Genomic DNA, 22,200 nt, shown 5'->3' with positions numbered 1-22,200 from the left:
GCAATATTACCCAGATGCCCTCTTCTGTCTTTTGGCTGCTCCTCATTGGTGGCTCTTCCTGCCACCCCCCCCCCCCCCCCCCAGGATAGACGTTTGTCCTGGCGTTCCATTCCCCTCCTAAGATGCTGGGTCCATCTTTTGAACTGATATGCAAGTAATAAGGTCATTTGAAATCCTTCTTTTCCCACCCCCCTATCTTGCTGTGGGGAGTAATTTAACATACCCCCTGCATATATGGATTGTCTCTTTAATACATACCTACATTTACAGATATCCTGTTGCATCAAACTCCTGATGAGTGGACATTTTTAGATCCACGAAAGAGTGTCCCAAAGATGCCAAGATATTTTATCTGCTACATTATAAGTCAATTGTGTATCCTTTTTACGCCTTAATATGATTACAATATGAATTTGGTTTATCACTAAATGATTTTTTTCCTATGTCAGCTCTATTTTCTATGTATATCTGTACTATATTTGGAATTAATTCAATGTACTTATGTAAATCATGGAATGTGTAATTATTACTACTTGTAATAAATTTGTACTTTATTATATGACTTGCCTCATTCAAAGTCCCATGACCATTGCAATGTTTTTGTATTTATATTTAGGGATGGTGGCGTGTCTCTTTGTGTGCTTCAGATCATATCTTTTCTGTTTTTAAAAGGAAGATCAGCACTTGCTCCCTATGTTTCTTTCATTACACATGTCTTACTCCATTGTTCAGGCTCTGTAGTCTGAGGGGTGATGCTACGCTTTTACACAGATTAGGGTAAAGTAGTAACATTTTAAACATTTCTCTAAGGGCCCTTTGACATGAGCTTTTTGATCATGCCCACCTGTTCATTTTTGAGGTGGCCCTGATCAGAAGCTCTATATATACGTCTAGATACAGGCTGATATATAAATGAACTTCTGTCCATTTACACTTACCTACCTCCGAGTACGTTCAGCACTTGAAAAGAAAAACCCAAAAATAAAAAGGACTGTCTCTTTTTACATTTTGTTCGGACCTAAACCTGAGGTAGCCCGATGTACAAGTTACCCCATCAGAGAAATTCACTCTATTACTTTTCTGGTGACAACTCAAAATTTCAAAAAACTTCTTTAGAAATAGTGACAATGGTTATCATTACAAAAAGAATGAATGAATCATTCTCCATGCAATGGACAACAATAAGGACCTTATGGGATGCTAACCTTTCAATCCATTCAATGCTAAAAAAAAGTTTTGACTTTAGATACATTTTATTTTTTTCTTTGTCACCAATCTCAGTGGCCAAGTGGTTAGCACTTCTGGCTGGCAGGACTAGAGTTGTTGGTTTGAATCCCAACCACAACACCGCTTGCATGTTCTGTCTGTGTATGTATGTATATATATATATATATATATATATATATATATATATATATATTGTAAATCCCTCTTTTTATTATTATGTTTTATATTTTTTATTTGGTTTATTCACATGTGTGTATGTTACAGATCATACCACTATACTAATTCCCTAAAGAAGGCTTACAACTGTTGAGTTGAAATGCATTGTTTTTTTTGTAAACTATATACAGGCATACCCCACTTTTAAGTACGCAATGGGGGTTTATTTACTACAGCTGGGAAGTGCAAAATTAAGCTCGCTTCTGCATAGAAATCAATGAGCTTCTAACCCCAGATTATTCAATTAAGCTTTGGTAATAAGACCTGGAAGCGTATTGGTTTTTATTCAGAAGGGAGCCTGATTTTGCACTTTCTAGCTTTAGTAAATAAACCCCATTGTGTACTTAAATGCGGGGTATGCAGGTGTATATATATATATATATATATATAGTGGTTTTGATTATATGTACATTTTGTTTTCTTGACTTTTAATATGTTGTAGATTATTGTCTTTTTTAAGAAATTGTATTAATAAATATTGTGAATTTTATTTCAGTGTGTATTCTTGGTGCAAATTAAAAATTCCAGGCCACTAATTGACCTACTTGATACGACTACTGTATATTGGGATTAGTGATGGACGAACGTTTCGCCCGGCGGTCGTTTCGCGGCGAATTTCCGACATTCGCGGTCCGCACGTTCGAACGCCTTTTTCCGTCGTTCGCCGCGGCGGACTTACGTGTTTAATGTATACAAGAACTTTAACCTTTGGTGACACGTTTATCATGTGATACAGGACAGCCAATTGAGACATGACAGCACATGGACACTTGGACATTCCCCCTAACCTATAAATACACCCGATCCGGTGGCCATTTTACATTCTTTCTTCTGTTACGATAGGGACAGGTTCCTGTGTGGAGTAGGGAGAGATAAACCACTAGCTATTTGGTACACAAAAGTTCTTTTCAGGACTGGTATAGGTGTTAGGTGTTGATAGGTTTGCTGTGCTGCTGATTCTTGCAGCAGCCTGAGTGTCTTTTGTTAGTTTAGAGAAAGGGAAAGGACGGTGTATGCTACAGGGACAGCCAGATTAGTCTTTCATCATCATCATCATCATCATCATCATTAGCTGTTACTATCAAGGTCCACAAAAGAGCTGTTCCAGTAACCACTAATCGTTCTCTTTTTTTGCCAATTTGTATAGGGACAGGAAGGAAGCAGTGTTGTCAGGCAGTGAGGGTAATTTTAAAGACTTGCTGTTATTATTAGTTCCACAAAGGTTCTTTTCAGGACTGGTATCAGTGGTACAGTAATAGGCTTGTACATGTATAATATTCTTTCTTCCAAATATAGAAAGGATATTATACTTGACTGCTGCCCTTCTGCTGCAGTCTGCTAAACATTCACAACTCACTTGTTCCACAAAAGTTCTTATAAGGACTGGTAACTTGGTATAGGGTGCTACGGTACATAGGCTTGAGTGCGGTACAGTCTGCTGTTCTGTAAGGACCGCTATCGGTCCACAATAGATAGGGTTGACGTGCACCACTGCTGACCGCTGCCCTATACTGCAGCAGTCCTTCAGCGGTATAGGGACTGACGTACAGTCTGCTAATCACTAACACACAACCTGCTTGTTCCACAAAAGTTCTTATAAGGACTGGTAACTTGGTATAGGGTGCTACGGTACATAGGCTTGAGTGCGGTACAGTCTGCTGTTCTGTAAGGACCGCTATCGGTCCACAATAGATAGGGTTGACGTGCACCACTGCTGACCGCTGCCCTATACTGCAGCAGTCCTTCAGCGGTATAGGGACTGACGTACAGTCTGCTAAACACTAATACACAACCTGCTTGGTCCACAAAAGTTCTTATAAGGACTGGTAACTTGGTATAGGGTGCTACGGTACATAGGCTTGAGTGCGGTACAGTCTGCTGTTCTGTAAGGACCGCTATCGGTCCACAATAGATAGGGTTGACGTGCACCACTGCTGACCGCTGCCCTATACTGCAGCAGTCCTTCAGCGGTATAGGGACTGACGTACAGTCTGCTAAACACTAATACACAACCTGCTTGGTCCACAAAAGTTCTTATAAGGACTGGTAACTTGGTATAGGGTGCTACGGTACATAGGCTTGAGTGCGGTACAGTCTGCTGTTCTGTAAGGACCGCTATCGGTCCACAATAGATAGGGTTGACGTGCACCACTGCTGACCGCTGCCCTATACTGCAGCAGTCCTTCAGCGGTATAGGGACTGACGTACAGTCTGCTAAACACTAATACACAACCTGCTTGGTCCACAAAAGTTCTTATAAGGACTGGTAACTTGGTATAGGGTGCTACGGTACATAGGCTTGAGTGCGGTACAGTCTGCTGTTCTGTAAGGACCGCTATCGGTCCACAATAGATAGGGTTGACGTGCACCACTGCTGACCGCTGCCCTATACTGCAGCAGTCCTTCAGCGGTATAGGGACTGACGTACAGTCTGCTAAACACTAATACACAACCTGCTTGGTCCACAAAAGTTCTTATAAGGACTGGTAACTTGGTATAGGGTGCTACGGTACATAGGCTTGAGTGCGGTACAGTCTGCTGTTCTGTAAGGACCGCTATAGGTCCACAATAGATAGGGTTGACGTGCACCACTGCTGACCGCTGCCCTATACTGCAGCAGTCCTTCAGCGGTATAGGGACTGACGTACAGTCTGCTCACTTCCTTGACCCAAAAAAGCACACCGTACTATATGCCCCTACCCTCCTCTTTGAAGAGGTTGAGCGGTGTCATATTTCTACTGGGGCTGCTTATGATATCCCTGTGCTGTGCTGACTTCCTCCTGGGGGTTCTTATTATGAAGGGATCACACTATCCCTGTGCTGTGCTGACTTCCTCCTGGGGGTTCTTATTATGAGGGGATCACACCATCCCTGTGCTGTGCTGACTTCCTCCTGGGGCTGCTTACGGTGCTGCTGTCAGTGCTGTATGTCACGGTGCTGCTGTCAGCGCTGTATGTCACGGTGCTGCTGTCAGCGCTGTATGTCACGGTGCTGCTGTCAGCGCTGTATGTCACGGTGCTGCTGTCAGCGCTGTATGTCACGGTGCTGCTGTCAGCGCTGTATGTCACGGTGCTGCTGTCAGCGCTGTATGTCACGGTGCTGCTGTCAGCGCTGTATGTCACGGTGCTGCTGTCAGTGCTCTGTATTACGGTGCTGCTGTCAGATGCCTCTATCACGGTGCATGTGTCATTCCGGTATGTCACGCTGCTGGTGATCATCTCCTGCACCCTCTTCTTTGCCTACCCTGGTCCCTGACCTTCCCTCTCCTCCATTGCCTTCATTAGCTCCATAGTCCTGAATTGTTAGAACAATTTCCCAAATAAAATAAAAATGCTTGTAGTTATCGATCCCAAATTCACCTCATACATGTATTATGTCATTGTCCAGATGGTGGGACTACGTTTTACCCCCTAATAATTACCACGTGGCCGCAAATTCGACATGAAGGTTTGCAAAGTTCGCCTCCCATTGAAGTCAATGGGGCCCGCGGCGAACGTTCGGTTTCGCGAACGTTTGGGTCCGTTCGCATTTCGCTTTCGCGAAACGTCCCGTCGGAAGTTCGTCCATCACTAATTGGGATGTGACACTCTTAAGCTTCAAGTTTTGCAACTGTCTTTCTGATGGAACAATAACCTAGAACAAGCATACAGCCAGCTACAGTACAGTATGTCAGACAAGTATGAACTCCCACCATACATGCCTGTTCCATATCAATGGCTTACGAAGGTAGTGGGAGAAGGATGATAGCCAATAAAAACAAACCAGCACAGTACCTGCAATAAGTAAAAAACATTGACATGCTATTTAACTAGAGTGTTTGTGTCTAGGGCGCAAAGAGCTACTTTCTGCCGGAAATCAGCCTTTCCTTATCCTCTCGCCATTGCTCAGCATAACAGGATATCCAAGTTCCCTTACTTAAAGAAACGTTATAATTGGTTTTAGGTCAATTTGTTTTTATATCTATTTAAACAAGATAACGTATAGCAAACCTGCAGTCAGCTAAACCTTCTTACTGAAGCACCACTGATCTGAAATTGAAGGTCTATCCTGATTCCTGGACATCAGATTAATATCAGACCAACAATACTATTGAGCACCCCCTTTAGCTGATATTAAGTTTACTTTTACTAAGAAATCAATTTTATTTTTCAGGAAACAAAGTCTAGACTACACCCTGCACACAAAGGAAATACATACAAGGCTGACACAGCTACTAAAAAACAAATGCTTGAAATGGTTTCTAAAGGCTTAAGGTTTTTTACCTTTGTGTATTAAAGTACAAAAACCTTCCAGTTCCCCTCAGCTTCCCCTTAAATACTTATCTGGCTCCTCTCTCAATCCAGTGCTGTGCCCAAGCATCACTGTGCCCAAGCATCACTGGGCCAATGTGCGCCATAGACACACACAGTCTGGCTCTGAAGAGAGCCCACATGTTGGCGGGGGACCCCAGAAGAGAAGGGTCAGGACTGCTCTGTGCAATACCATGCTTATTATTTTAGTTTAAAAAAATTGCCTTTAATAATGCTTTAACACTAAACTCCAAACACATTAATTTCCATTTATATACTGTATATTTCTCAATATCCACAAAGGACATAGATCCATGTAGAAGGACATAGATCCACTTTGCACCAAAATGCCTTTGCAAGCCAAAATATCACCTTGTAAAAGTAGCAGTGACATTTTCACTGTAGTGTGCATATCCTGTACAGAAAACAGGAAATCCCCCAAGGACTTTAAATGAGGTGAATGCGGTTAGCCAACAATAGACAGAGTAAATGCAGTGTCAAAATGTATTAAAATAGTCATGCAAACATAATCATGAATCATAGCCAAGCCATTGAAATGATACATACAGTAGAAAATTTCATCACACATATCATAATATGAAATGTAAATTACAGAGTACACAGGCATAAAAAGTAACCCAACGCGTTTCAAAAGACCATGCTCCCTTCATCAGGGGTAGATGCGTGTGTAGTAAGGTCTACAAACGCATGGCCCTATACTCACCAAAGGTTGGATCAGACTACCAATTGCTTGATACCCAGAGGCAGCAGCAATGGGTGTCCGGGTTGGGGGCTGCAATTTACATTTCATACTATGATACGTGTAATGACATTTTCCACTGTATGTATCATTTCAGTGGCTTGGCTATGATTCTTGTTTATGTTTTCATGACTATTTTGATACATTTTGAGACAGCATTTACTCTGTTAATTGTTGGCTAACCGCATTCACCTCATTTAAAGTCCCGGGGCGATTTTCTGTTTTTTGTTGCATATATTGGGATGGAGGTGGTTTGCGGGTGACACCAGACCTTTTCCTTTTTGTATATGCTGTACAGAGAGCAGAGCTGTGGGAAGGACCCGTCAGGATTCACCCGCTAAGTACTGCCTGCAGAAAACAACAGGAGAGGGCAGATACAAGACCAGTCACCTTAAACAAGGAAAGGAAACAGCAGAGACCGGTCTTTATTTGAGAAAGAAAAGCTCTATTTGTGGGAAAAAAATGATAAAAATGTCATTTGGGTACAGTGTTGTATGACCGCGCAATTGTCATTCAAAGTGCGTCAGCGCCGAAAGCTAAAAATTGGTCTTGGCAGGAGGGGGGTTTAAGTGCCCAGTTATCAAGTGGTTAAAAAAAAATTTTCTTAATTTTCCAAAAAATTCTGACAAAATATTACAACTTCAAAAAACATGCCATGTCTCTTACTAAATACTTCAGACTGTCTACTTTCCATAAAGGTCATTTGGGAAGTATTTATACTGTCCTGCAGTTTTCGGGTCTCAAAAAATGAGATAGGCCCTCAGTACATCAGGTTTGATCGATTTTCAGAAATACAGTATCTCACAAAAGTGAGTATACCCCTCACATTTCTGTAAATATTTTATTATATCTTTCCATGTGACAACACTGAAGTAATGACACTTTGCTACAATGTAAAATAGTGAGTGTACAGCTTGTATAACAGTGTACATTTTTTGTCCCCTAAAAATAACTCAACACACAGCCATTGATGTCTAAACCACTGGCAACAAAAGTGAGTACACCCTCAAGTGAAAATATCCAAATTGGGCCCAATTAGCCATTTTCCCTCCCCAGTGTCATATGATTCATTATTGTTACAAGGTTTCAGGTGTGATTGGGGAGCAGGTGTGTTAAATATGGTGTTACCGCTCTCACTCTCTCATACTGGTCACTGGAAGTTCAACATGGCACCTCATGTCAAAGAACGCTCTGAGGATCTGAAAAAAAGAATTGTTGCGCTACATAAAGATGGCCTAGGCTATAAGAAGATTTCCAAGACTCTGAAATGGAGCTGCAGCACGGTGGACAAGACCATACAGCAGTTTCCACTCAGAACAGGCCTCGCCATGGTCACCTAAAGAAGTTGTACTGTGACATACTGAAGCAGAGCAGTATTCGATCATGATGATGACCCCAAACACACCTCCAAGATGACCATTGCCTTGTTAAAGAAGCTAAGGGTAAAGGTGATGGACTGGCCAAGCATGTCTCCAGACCTAAACCCTATTGAGCATCTATGGGACTTTCTAAAACGAAAGGTGGAGAAGCGCAAGGTCTTTAACATCAACCAACTCCATGATGTTGTCATGGAGGAGTAGAAGAGGACTTCTGTGGCAGCCTGTGAAGCTCTGGTAAACTCCATGCCCAAGAGGGTTAAGGCAGTGCTGGAAAATAATGATGGCCACACAAAATATTGACACTTTTTTAGCAAAATTTGGACATTTTCACTCAGGAGTGTACTCACTTTTGTTGTCCGTGGTTTAGACATTAATGGCTGTGTGTTGAGTTATTTTGAGGGGACAGCAAATGTACACTGTTATACAAGCTGTAAACACATTACTTTACATTGTAGCAAAGTGCAATTTCTTCAGTGCTCACATGAAAAGATATAATAAAATATTTACAAAAATGTGAGGGGTGTACTCACTTTTGTGAGATACTGTACTTCCTATAGTTTTGTGGTTAGGAGGGAGCTCTGTGAGTGTCCAGGTTTTATTTTCTTGAAATTACCTTCATTTTTCTTCTGCTGCCTTTCTCCATTTATCGGCTTCACGTTTTGGCAGTTTTTCTATGTCTTCCCAGGATCTTGGTTCAAGTATGCTGTGTGTTTTGGCAGTGTATGACAGCTTGCGGGGTGTTATCCCAGACATCTCAATTCTCCCGGCAGGCGCAGGAGACTCCCGCATTTCTGCGGCGGCTCCTGGACACCCGCAAGCGCCTCCCGATCTCCCGGGAATGAACGGTGCGGCAGGGATCAGCTGTGATCACCGATCTCTTGGTATAGATTTTTAGCTGACAGCTGCTTCTCCTTCTCTCCCTCCTGCGGCTGTCAGCTAAAAAGCTATACAGGGAGATTGGTGATCACAGCTGATCCCTGCCGCACCGATCATCCCCAGCTGCTCTGTGTACTCCTCCCAGGCCACCTCCATGTCCTTCACTGCCCCCGTTCTCCGGCCCCCTCCATGTCCTTCTCCGCCCCCGTTCTCGTCCGACCCCCTCCATGTCGTCTCCACCCCCGTTCTCTCCTCCGGCCCCCTCCATGTCCTTCTCTGGCCCCCCGTTCTCCTCTGGCCCCCCTCGTCCCCCGCCGCTGGCTCCCCCTCTCTCCTCTTCCACTGGCTGCGGGGGAACTAGTTAATGGGCACAGCGAGTGATATCGCTTCTCTGTCCTGGGATAAATGAGCAGAGTAAACTGTGTTTACTCTGCTCAGTTTATAAATGGACAGGAGCCTCTGTCTCCTGTTCATTCATCTTTAGTGCCGAGAAACGGACTGGGGAACGTATGTCCTCAGTCCCTTTGTCTGTCTTAAAGGGGAAATGTCAGGGGTCTGACATCTCACCAAATCCCCCCAAAAAATATTTTAAAAAATTGTAAAAAAAAAAAAAAAAAAATGAAAATGTGTAAAAAAGTTAAATAAAAAAAACTACTGACACCACTCTCCCCTGCCCTACCAACACTGTCCACTGCCCCAACCGATCATAATTCGTTCCAGAACCATGCTTGTAATCCAAAGCCCTTGTATATCAAAGCGAGTTTCCCCATAAGAAATAATGGAAACTCAGATGATTTGTTCCACAACCACTGCTGGTCTATGCAGTACTGTATGTGGCCAGAGGTTCAGGGGTACTGGTGGCTCCCAGCACCTCCTAGAGATGCTTGGAGACACTCCAGAACTGTTGACACTTTCGGGTGCTGCGACGCAGGTTATGCTCACCCCATTCAGCTAGGAGTGTCTCAGAGGGTCTCTGAATTTGCCACGAAGCGCTGGGAGCCACCAGTGCCCCCATACCTCTGGCCATATGCAGTACTGCATACACCAGTGGCTTTACTGCATGGATTGTACCGCTCGTATATCAAATCAGCGATGGATATATAGTCTTTAACATTTTTTAAAAAAACTGTTGCTTGTCTTTCAAAGCACTCGTATACCGCATTACTGGCAAAGCGAGGTATTACTGTATTGTATATACCATAGCTTGTGGACTCTATATAATTTCCTACAGACTGAATAATATACACTGATTTGGGTTATTTTCATCAAAGAGATTTAGCAGAATACATTTTGGCCTACTTTTTTGGCGAAAAGTTATTTATTTGAAACATTTATAACAGAAATGATGAAAATCGCTTTTATTTGAAAAAAAATTGGCCTTTTTTCATTTATTTAGCAAAAAATAAAAAAACCTAGTGGTGATTAAATACCACTAAGAGAAAGCTCCATTTGTGTGAAAAAAAAGATAAAAATGTCATATCGGTAAAATGTTGCATGACCGCACAATTGTCATTCAGAGAGCATCAGCGCTGAAAGCTGAAAATTGGCCTGAGCAGGAAGGGGTAAAAGTGCCTGGTATTAAAGAGGTTAAACAGCAACTTCGGGCAAGTGAAAATCGTCAGTAAACTGCTATAGCTATTGCTATTATTGCAATCATGACAAAGTCAAGCCATCTGGGTTTTAAAACCCTATTCACACTCAAATAATGCACAAACCACAACACACTTTATTGTGCGCTGTGTTACTGCAGCCCATTCGTTATGAATTTGAAATACTGTTCAAAATGAATGGCAATGCACATATTGTACAACTCGTGTTGCAGTGTGCTGTAATAAATCGCACAATGAGCCCTATAATGAGGAGCTAAGAGCACACTCCTCTTCCTTCTCAGCATTACATCGCTTATGTTTATTTCTGGGTCTGTGATTTAGGATATCACTTTATTTGTATATTCAGAGCCCTCCCAGACACACCATGCAGTCTACAGAGGGAGACAACGAGAATATCCGGGCCATGCATAGCTCAGAAGTTGGTCTTTCCAGATTACCTGGTCTTGTGTACTACAGAAAAACATAAGACCAACTCCAATCAATGAACAATTACTGAGATAAGAAAATCTTGGGATGTGATAATGAAAACACTTTCCAAGAATGTTTTAACAGAATGTCTCGGAATCCCTTTATCTGTCCAGTACAGAAGGCAAGGCCCTTCTCGCTGCTAGTGGTGCACCCAGCAACAACCCCATTCCCCCCCCCCACACACACACACACACAAAGGAATAAAGCAGTGTGCAGAATGCCATGCTGAATAGAGGGTGGAACCAAATTGTGGGTGTGGGAGAGGCTTAAAGGGCCATGGTAAATAAAACCTACTCACTGTATATACAGCACACATATGCCACAGTACTTATACCTACACTCTCAGGAGTGTATAAGGCAAAGCGGGCAGGTGAATTACACAGTCTACTGTACAGAATCCAACCAAAAATGACCCCCTCCTGAAAGTACAAATCCCCCCACCCCCCAAGCCTATATGGCCCACAGAGCACATCTCAATCAACAGCTCCAATCTCCCCCAGTACAGATCTTCCCCGACAGCCCTGAATCTTCCCTCTCAGCCCATCAGCTCAGTACTGACCAGCCTCACCCATTAAAACAGACCCCTTCAATAGACCCTCACAGTACATCCCTGCTCCCAGCCTAACCCTTCAATACAGACACCCCTCCCATTCTAACCCCTCAGCACAGAGCCCCCATCATACCCCATCGAACAGACCCCGTAACCTCCTCATTATTAACCCTCTTTCAACATAACACCTCAGACCAGACCCCCCCCCCCCTCAAGCCTAACACCTCAGTAAGGATCCCTCAGTACAGAAACCCCCCTATCATACCCCATAGAACAGACCCCCTCCAACCACGAGTACAGCTCCCCCCAATCACAGTCCCCCTTCCCAGCCTAACCCCTCAGTAAGGACTTCTCAGTACAGAAACTCCCCTATCATATCCCATAGAGCAGACCCCCCATCACAGTCCCACCTCCCAAGCCTAACCCCTCAGTACAGAACCCCCTCATGGTCTAACCCTTCAAAACAGCCTCCCCAGTACTGACCATGACTGACAGTACTGACCTCCCTCCCAGCCTAACCCCTTAGTACAGAACCCCCTCATAGCCTAACCCTTCAAAACAGCCTCCCCAGTACTGACCATGACTGACAGTACTGACCTCCCTCCCAGCCTAACTCCTCAGTACAGAACCCCCTCATAGCCTAACCCTTCAATACAGCCTCCCCAGTACTGACCATGACTGACAGTACTGACCTCCCTCCCAGACTAACCCCTCAGTACAGACTCAGCCTAACCTCTCAGTAAAGACCCCTCACTACAGATCCCCTTTCAGATCATAGTTTATTCCTCTGCTCCCTACTACCAGGTTATAACAAACATGTCACTCTTCTGTAGTTGGATTCCAGATGTGTTTTTTTCTGCATGGGGAATGACACCATCACTTGCCATTTGATGTCCTTTTGTTTGCACATAACTGAAAAGTTGGAGGGGATAATTTGACAATGAATCCATGAGACAGAAAAAGTAATGGGTAAAGCTAGCTTATGCTAAATAGTCAACCCTTATTAGTGCTTCCCCTCTATAAATATGTTACCTGCAGAAGTAAATGTAAATGTTCTACAAACATCTTTGTGTTGGGACGTAAAAAAAAGGCAATATGCCCTCCTAACATGCAATTAGTAATGCTTTATACACCTCAAATTACATAGTTAGCATTTTGTACTTATCCCTTCAAAAAGGAGAATATTTCTAAGAATTTCTTCAGCAGACTTTAGAGTGTATGTTGACCATGTTTTTTGCCGGTTTGTTTTGCAATCAGTTTTTACTTTTCAATTTCCTACTAAATGTTAAAGTATCGCAGTTAATTAAACCCTTCGTTTCTTAGAGCTGAGTTATTGATGGAACAGAACACAGAACAACCCCATCATTGTTAATTATTTTTAGACATGCCTTTTCAGCTCGGCCCACATCAATGCAGCATTATAACTTAATTTCACGTCATTTTCTTTATTAAGCCTTGAAGTTCTACTTCTTTTATGAAAAGGTCACAATTTCATATTAGCTTCCTGAAGTCTTTGCACAGAGCTTACATTATATTATCATTTTGCCATTTTTTGCATTCTAACTGAAACAGCAGCGTGTCCATCCACACATCTATTCACATGTGGCAGACATCTGTATTCCGATCCACAATGTCTTTGTAAGACAAATGCTTCTGCAAACTCACCAGTGACATTATCGAACATGAGACACGATATTATCATTTGTGGGAAAAGGGGTATATCATTTTTTTTTTTTAACCCAAAACCAGTATGACTTTAATATGCTGACTTTAGTGTTACTAAAGCCACAACAGTAAAATCAGTGTATATATGCAGTAAAGCATGCTTGTTATACTCACCGTGGAACCTAAGGGGTTAATCCTCTGCATTGTGTAAAAAGGCTGTTTGATCCTAAACCATCTCTGGATAGTACAGAGGCTACGGGACAAGCTGCACATGCTCAGTTTGTATTACTAGAGAGATTTTTCTTCTTGGAAGAGTGCATGTGATCAACACAGGGCCAATCAGCACTGTCCAGACAGAGAGTCAGGGGTCCTGCATCCTCATAGGACAATCATGGGAGAATGAAAACACCTCCTACAAGCTTTAACCAGACACTGATAGAAGTCACAAGACTGCTATATACTGCGGATGAGAAAGGGTATTTAGCAGTTTATATTTACTAAAACTATTGCATTTTCATGTGTACTGTGGGAGACCAGATATAGTGAATGCAGGGTCCTGGGTTTAGTAACGCTTTAAATGCAGATCTGATTGGTACATGTTACTAATACTAATAAAATAAAATTGTAAAGTAATATTTTACTATACACAAGTACACGCAAGAAAATTACAATGCATTTCAATTGCTTGTGTCATTTTCCTGGAGACATTTAAGCTCCGTACACACAATCGGACTTTCCGACGGGAAATGTTGGATGTCAGGCTGTTGGCGGAAAATCCGACTGTGTGCATGCTCCATCTGACAATTGTTGTCGGACTTTCCGCCAACAAATGTTGGCTAGCATGTTTTCAAATTTTCCGCCAACAAATGTGTGTTGTTGGATTTTCCGATCGTGTGTACACAAGTCTGTCGAACAAAAGTCTAAAGTACAAACACTCGGAAGCAGAAGCGGTCGGTCTTGTAAACTAGCATTCGTAATGGAGAATTAACATTCGTGAGGCGGCAAATTATGAAATCTTCAAATGCAGCGCACAATTATCTTCTTCTTTAATGGGATAATAATGAAGCTGCTTTGCTGGTGATACTGATGGAGTTATTGCAAATACATTTTCAAAGGCTTTTTTTCTTCTATTTTTTTATTTGTGCAAGTTACCACAACACCATTATCCCCTAGTTTATAAGATCAAAGATACAAATATATTGGTGTCCCTTGTCAATTGTACATTGTATTTTTTAAAATGTAACTGCTTACTCCCAAACTATCATTTGAAGTAAAACACATAGCCAAGTATTACTCTTCACAATTTTTTTTATCGTGCATTAAAAAAATAAAAATAAAATTTAGACATGCTATCTGTCAATAAAACTTAATCAAAAAGTGCATTCTACGCATCCAAAAATATAGAAAATATAACAAATCAAATCATTATTCAACCAAAAAAATAGTAATAACTCCAAGGCCAGTAATAAATAACACATTATCTCCTCCGATTCCGCAACATGGTTGACGAATGGCCGTCTAGAAACGAACTGAAAAGCAGGAAGTGAAAAGTGCGAACTGAAAATCGCTAAATAAACTTGAAAAGAAAAGCGCGACTCAACACTCACCAAATTTCTACTAACACAAAATTAGGAGAAGGAGCCCAAAGGGTAGCGTTAAAGAGCTGAAAAACAACGTAGTACGTTTAGTAAATCACTACGTTCATAACTGTTGGCTAACATTTGTGTAACTGTGTGTATGCAAAACAAGTTTGAGCCAACGCTCTTCGGACAAAATCCACGGTTTTGTTGGCGGAAAGTCAGATCGTGTGTACAAGGCTTTAGACTTATCTACAAGTGAGCCTGATTTTGCACTTTCCAGCATTAGTAAATAAACCCCATTGCGTACTTAAAAGTGGGGTATGCCTGTATATCTATGCAGTACAAGCATGTTACTACATTCAAAATATTTTCCAACTTCCAGAAAGAAAATCTTTAACACAATTTTTCAATACTACTCTGAAAAGTTTGTTTTGATTTCATACTGCCAGATTTTGTTTCTCACACTAGTAAGGTCTCATGCACATAGGATGTTTTTACAGCTGCTTTTAGAGGCGTCTGGCGTTTTTTTTTTTTAACTCTCCTTCATGTTGGCCTATGTGTCCATGCACACATAAACTTTCAGAGGAGTTTAGAGCTATAAGTGTTTAGGGAGAATAAAAAAAAATATATGACTGTCTGTGCGTTCAGGAGCAGAGGCTGTTTGGCTGTAAAAAAGCAAAATGCGTCTAAACGCGGCTTAACACTGTAACAAGCTTTTAGCTGCGTTTAGTTGCATTTGACCGTTTTACATTATAAGGAGTGTTTTTACTGAAAAAAACGCTTAGAACCGCTAATGCCAAACGCTCATAAACAGCGTTTTGGCGGCTGCTTTTTTTACTGAGAGCAGCGCTGACATTTCTTAAACGTCCTGTGTGCATGAGCCAAAAAAGGAAAATTCTAAAAAAGAGAGCGAATGAGAGAAAGAAAGAAAAACACGGCCATAGATAAGCTATGCAATTCCTTAGCATATATTTTTTGTAAAATATCAGTTTCTCCATATTATTTTCTGAAACAAGACAGAAAACTAAAATCGATTGCTTTGGTTATAACAGGAATAAGCAATTAGATCATTTGTGGTGGTTTTTTTTTTTTTGTGTGATTGATCATTTCTAGTTCTCTTCTTTGTTTTTTTTTTAGAAAGCGGGTTAGTGCAGTACCCAGAGCAAACACAAACATGCATCTGGCCTTTCTAAATATAAGCATGACCGAGCACAGAAGAAGAATTTCCTGACAGCCAATAGATCATACAAAACTGCTATGAACAGATATATAATAAAAGAAAACATTATAGCTGATCTTAACCAAAATGGCCATATAAACACATTTAGTTACACATTTTAAATTTGTGTCCCAAAGCTTTTGTCTAACATGCAAATAGTAATAATATTTAATAGTAATTATTAATTAAAAGAAAAGTATGGGAATCGCAAAAAAAAAAAAAAATCACACTCATTTAGATGGCTACAGCACCAATCCCAGCTGCAGTTATCCCTCGCTGCCTCTTAGACCGAGAACTGAGCTATCAAACACCACTGATCGCTCAGCTCTCAGTCTTCAGCCTGCAGGGAGCTGATGAGTGTCAGTCACCAGTTCTCTGCTCTGCTCCTCCCTGGGGGTTGTGGAGGGGCGAGGAGTGGCTGGCTCAGGTTCTCAGCAGCTCGCTGAGAGGCTGAGCTAGCTGTCGGTCCAGGCTTCTGGGCGGATCTTGACTGTATGGCGGACTGGAACTGTGACATCAGCCGACAGTGGGCTTCAGTAGGTCACAGGCATGCACAACTAATTGCAGTCCTGTGATCCACAGGACAAGAATGGGCAAAGTTTATTTCTTCTAAAATAATAGGGATATATTAATACATTAAATATTATTATTATATTAGTTCAATTGTTTTTTTTCTCAATCATTTCCATATCCTCCTGATATTAACCTCTTGGTGCCAACATAACACAAATATAAGGCCCCACTGAACTAAGCTTTTTTTCTGTGGGGCTGCATATTTCCGTATCCCCCTTTGTGCTGGTAGTGTGCAGCATGACACACTTCCAGCACAGAGACCAGGGTCACACTGAGAGCCCCGGGCCCCGTTCTAAGGATCCAGACCTGGAACCTCCAAATCTGGGTCACCTGATCACTGTGATAGCCTCTAATTGGCTCATCAGTCACTGTGAAGCCCACCCCTGGTTTTCTATCTCCGTTCCGTTCTTGGAGGAGAGAGATACATTGTATCTTTCTCTATCCTTGCAGAGAGAGGGGGAAAAATAGTAATAATAATAATTAAAATAAATAAATGAATAATAATGTGAAAAATACCAAGATTAAGGTTTGATCAAGGTCAGTGCCATGGTTAGTGTTAGCGTGGGTCAAGGGCAGGGTCAAATGTCAAGGTCCAAGGTCAAGGTTCATGTAAAAGGTCAGGGTCAGTATTTTTCGGACAGGATTTTTTAATTAGTGTCAGTTAGTGCAGTGTGAGTGTGTTTTAGGCCCCTTTCACAGTTGTACAACTTGTTCTATGTCTTAGAACTGCAAAGTTGCATGTCAAGTCATTCCCCATGATTTCCAACGACAACCATTCATATTAGTACGACTTCAACTCGTGAAGTCCCTGCACTACTTTGGTCTGACTTTGATCCTACTTCATACCATTCAATATCACTTCAAGTCGCAGGGCAAAGTCGGATCCACAGTAATACGACTGTCTTGTCCTACCAATGTGAAAGGGGCCTAAGGTAGAATAAAAAAAAAGCAGGATGTGCACCATTGTTTCTGGGCTGTACTACGGGTACAAACCACATACACATATATTGGGGAGAACAAGTATTTGATACACTGCTGATTTTGTAGGTTTTCCTACTTTCAAAGCATGTAGAGGTCTGTAATTTATCATAGGTACTCTGATAATTGGGATTAACTGTGAAAGACGGAATCTAAAACAAAAATCCAGAAAATCACATTGTATGATTTTTAAGTAATTAACTTGCATTTTATTGCATGACATAAATATTTGATACATCAGAAAAGCAGAACTTAATATTTGGTACAGAAACCTTTGTTTGCGATTACAGAGATCATACGTTTCCTGTAGTTTTTGTCCAGGTTTGCACACACTGCAGCAGGGATTTTGGCCCACTCCTCCATACAGACCTTCTCCAGATCCTTCAGGTTTTGGGGCTGTCGCTGGGCAATATGGAATTTTAGCTCCCTCCAAAGATTTTTTATTAGGTTCAGGTCTAGAGACTGGCTAGGCCACTCCAGGACCTTTAGATGCTTCTTACAGAGCCACTCCTTAGTTGCCCTGGCTGTGTGTTTCCGGTCATTCTCATGCCGGAAGACTCAGCCACGACCCATCTTCAATGCTCTAACTGAGGGAAGGAGGTTGTCGGCCAAGATCTCGTGATCCATGGCCCCATCTATCCTCCCTTCAATACAGTGCAGTCATCCTGTCCCCTTTGCAGATAAGCAGCCTCAAAGAATGATGTTTCCACCTCCATGCTTCACGGTTGGTATGGTATTCTTGGGGTTGTACTCATCTGTCTTCTTCCTCCAAACACGACGAGTGGAGTTTAGACCAATAAGCTCTATTTTTGTCTCATCAGACCACATGACCTTCTTCCATTCCTCCTCTGGATCATCCAGATGGTCATTGGCAAACTTCAGATGGGCCTGGACATGCGCTGGCTTGAGCAGGGGGACCTTGCGTGTGCTGCAGGATTTTAAACCATGGCGGCGTAGTGATACTAATGGTTTTCTTTGAGACTGTGATCCAAGCTCTTTACAGATCATTGACCAGGTCCTGCCGTGTAGTTCTGGGCTGATCACTCACCTTCCTCATGATCATGATCATTGATGCCCCATTGATGCCCCACGAGGTGAGGTTCTACATGGAGTCCCAGACCAAGGGAGATTGACCATCATCTTGAACGTCTGCCATTTTCTAATAACTGTGCCAACAATTGTTGCCTTCTCACCAAGCTGCTTGCCTACTGTTCCGTAGCCCATCCCAGCCTTGTGCAGGTCTACAATTGTATCCCTGATGTCCTTACACAGCTCTCTGGTCTTGACCATTGTGGAGAGGTTGGATTCTGTCTGATTTGGTGTTTGGACAGGTGTCTTTTATACAGGTAACGAGTTCAAACAGGTGCAGTTAATACTGGTAATGAGTGGAGAACTGGAGGGCTTCTTAAGGAAAAAATAACAGGTCTGTGAGAGCCGGAATTCTTACTGGTTTGTGAACATTTATGTCATGCAATAAAATGCAAATTATTTAAAAATCACACAATGTGATTTTCTGGATTTTGTTTTAGATTCACTCTCTCTCAGTTGAAGAGTACCTATGATAAAAATTACAAACCTCTACATGCTTTGTAAGTAGGAAAACCTGCAAAATCGTCAGTGTATCAAATACTTGTTCTCCCCACTGTATGTGGTATCACTGTGATCGGCAGGAGAATTCATTATGAGTTGTTCTTTGGTAATAGGTTATGGTAGTAGCAAGAAATACACAGCTACATTTAAAAATAAAACTATTTTGGGCCAGTTTTCCTTTGATAATAAAAAAAAAATCAGGAGATATCCATTACCATGTACACCCAAATGAAAGCTTAATTTCTTCTGAAAAAACAAGGTGCGCAAAGTATTTGTGATGATATGTATGATTCCTAACACGTGTCAAAGTTGCAAAATTGGGCTTAGGCATTAGGATTTGTTTTACCCTTAGGCACAAATGGGTTAAAATAATATCCTGTTTTAGAATTATCCTAAAGTTCTTCCATAAGGAAACCTGTCATGAAAGAAAGGGGGGGGGGTACCATTCCTTACTAAGAAGTTCACTATAGTTAAAAACATTGTTTTTGATAATCCTAGATTGTCACTCCTTTTATTACAAAGGGGTTATTTGCATTCCTCCTGTAGCGTTTCCCATATTAAAACAAAAAATTTCAAATCAAACCCCCCTTATAACTACCCCAACCGGTGTGCAGAACTTAAGTTAAGAGAGACCCTAGGATGTATAACAAATGGTTAGGTAATTAAATTCCCCAGCATCTATCAAATGTCAGTGTTGTGTATGTTGATCCTTTGAAATAGTTGTAAAAAGGAAAGGCGTTAGTAATACAGTGCCTTATATTCACCCCCCTTGGCATTTTTCGTGTTTTGTTTTCTCACAACCTGGAATTAACATGGACTGTTTGAGGATTTGCATTATTTAATTTACAGAACATGCTCACAACTTTGAAGATGTTTTTTTTTTTTTTTTGTGAAGCATGCAACAAATAGGACAAAATAACAGAAAAAGTCAATGTGCATAACTATTCAACCCCCTAAAGTCAATACTTTATAGAGCCACCTTTTGCGGCTATCACAGCTCCAAGTGGCTTTGGATAAGTCTCTATGAGCTTGCCAAATCTTACCACTGGGATTTTGCCCATTCTTCCTTGCAAAACTGCTCCTGCAAGTTGGATGGTTTGCGCTTGTGAACAGCAATCTTTAAGTCTGACCACAGGTTTCCTATTGGATTGAGGTCTGGGCTTTGACTAGGCCATTCCAACACATTTACATGTTTCCCCTTAAACCACTCAAGTGTTGCTTTAGCAGTGTGTTTGGGGTCATTGTACTGCTGGAAGGTTAACCTCCATCCAAGCCTCATATCACACACAGAGTGGTACAGGTTTTGCTCAAGAATATCCCTGTATTTAGCCCCATTCATCTTTCCCATTCAACTCTGACCAGTTTCCCAGTCCTGACTGCTGAAAAACATCCCCAAAGCATGATGCTGCGACCACTATGTTTCACTGTGGGGATGGTGTCCTTTGGGTGATGTGATGTGTGGGGTTTGCACCAGACATAGCGTTTTCTTTGATGGGCAAAAAATTTAATTTTAGTCTCATCAGACCACAGAATCTTCCTCCATACAGCCCACATGTCTTTTCACAAACTCAAAACGTGCCTTTTTGTTTTTTGCTGAATGTAATGGATTTCTTCTGGCCACTCTGCCTTAAAGCCCAACTCTATGGAGTGTACGGCTTATTGTCATCCAATGTACAGACCGTGGAACTCTGCAGCTCCTCTAGGGTTACCTTAGGTCTATGTTTGCTGTTGTGCCATGTTCTTTCCATTTGGTTATGATAGATTTGATGATGCTCCTAGGGATCATCAAAGATTTGGATATTTTTTTATAACCTAACCCTGACTTGTACTTCTCAACAACATTGTCCCTTACTTGTTTGGAGAGTTCCTTGGTCTTCATGGCAGTGTTTGGTTAGTGGTGCCTCTTGCTTAGGTGTTGCAGCCTCTGGGGCCTTTCAAAAAGGTGTGTATATGTAATGACAGATCATGTGACACTTAGATTGCACACAAGTGGACATCATTTCACTAATTATGAGACTTCTGAAAGGAATTGGTTGCACCAGAGCATTTTATGGGCACATGCCAATTATAAGTTTTTTTATTTCTGAAAAATAGTTTTATGTATATATTTTTCTAATTTCACTTCACCAACTTAGACTATTGTGTTCTGATCCATCACATATAATTTATATTAAAAAACATTGAACTAAAGGCTGTAATGTAACAAAATTGGTAAAAAGCTGGGGGGGGGGGGGGTGAATACTTTTGCAAGGCACTGTATGTACTGGCAGAACACCAGACTAACAAGTACAGTTGTAGTAGCTATTCTCTGGCTATCAGAATAACACACATAACTGCAATAGGCATCCAGAAACAGAATACACTGAATCCAATAAACGGAGTGGCTGCAATTGCAGAACATTCTCAAGGGACTGAATTTAAAACCAGAGGAAATAACAAGGATAGTTACTGGAAAGTGGCACATGGCAGAATAGACACACATCAGATGTAAACTGAACAATGCAAGCACACAGTAAAACTACACAATTTCATCATACAAAATGGGGGTTATTTACTAAAGGCAAATCCACTTTGCACTGAAAGTGCACTTGGAAGTGCAGTCGCTGTAGATCCGTGGGGGACATGCAAAGAAAATAAAAAACAGAATTTTAGCTTGCACATGATTGGATGATAAAATCATCAGAGTTTCCACTCTTTTCAGATCTACCCCTTAGGGTCCTTTCACACGGGGCGGATCAGTGCTGATCCGCCCCGTGGATATCCGTTTGCTCAGCGGGGATCACTCCGCCGATCCCCGCTGAGCAGGGAGATGACAGCTCCGTCTCTGCACACTGCGCAGGGACGGACCTGTCACAGCGCCGCTCTCCCCTATGGGAGATCGGATGACGACGGACCGCAGTGCCCGTCGTCATCCGATCCGATCCGCAGACGGATGGAAAAATAGCTTTTTCCTCCGTTACACTTTTTCGGATCGGAGCGGGTCGGATGTCAGCGGACATGTCACCGCTGACATCCGACGCTCCATAGACCTCTATGGAGCACCCGTTCAGGTCCGCCTGAAAAACTGACAGGCGGGCCTGAACGGGACATCAGTGTGAAAGAGGCCTTAGATTTAGATCGACTGCACTTCCAAGTGCACTTTCACGTGCACTTGCAGTGCACTTGTAGTGCAAAGTGGATTTGCCTTTCGTAAATAACCCCCAATGTCTATATTACCACT

General features: G+C 41.9%; 1 protein-coding gene across 9 annotated transcripts in view; it reads right to left on the bottom strand.

The window, feature by feature from the left end:
* The window catches only part of APBB2 (amyloid beta precursor protein binding family B member 2), a 505,529-nt gene that overhangs the window by 303,701 nt on the left and 179,628 nt on the right, over window positions 1–22,200 (bottom strand). The gene's annotated exons all lie outside the window — the stretch shown is intronic.

This window comes from Lithobates pipiens, unplaced genomic scaffold, assembly GCF_037356315.1.
Source record: "Lithobates pipiens isolate NorthernLeopardFrog02 unplaced genomic scaffold, aLitPip1_a1.2 Scaffold_13, whole genome shotgun sequence".
Lineage (NCBI taxonomy): Eukaryota > Metazoa > Chordata > Amphibia > Anura > Ranidae > Lithobates > Lithobates pipiens.
This window is presented reverse-complemented; position numbering and strand designations above follow the sequence as displayed.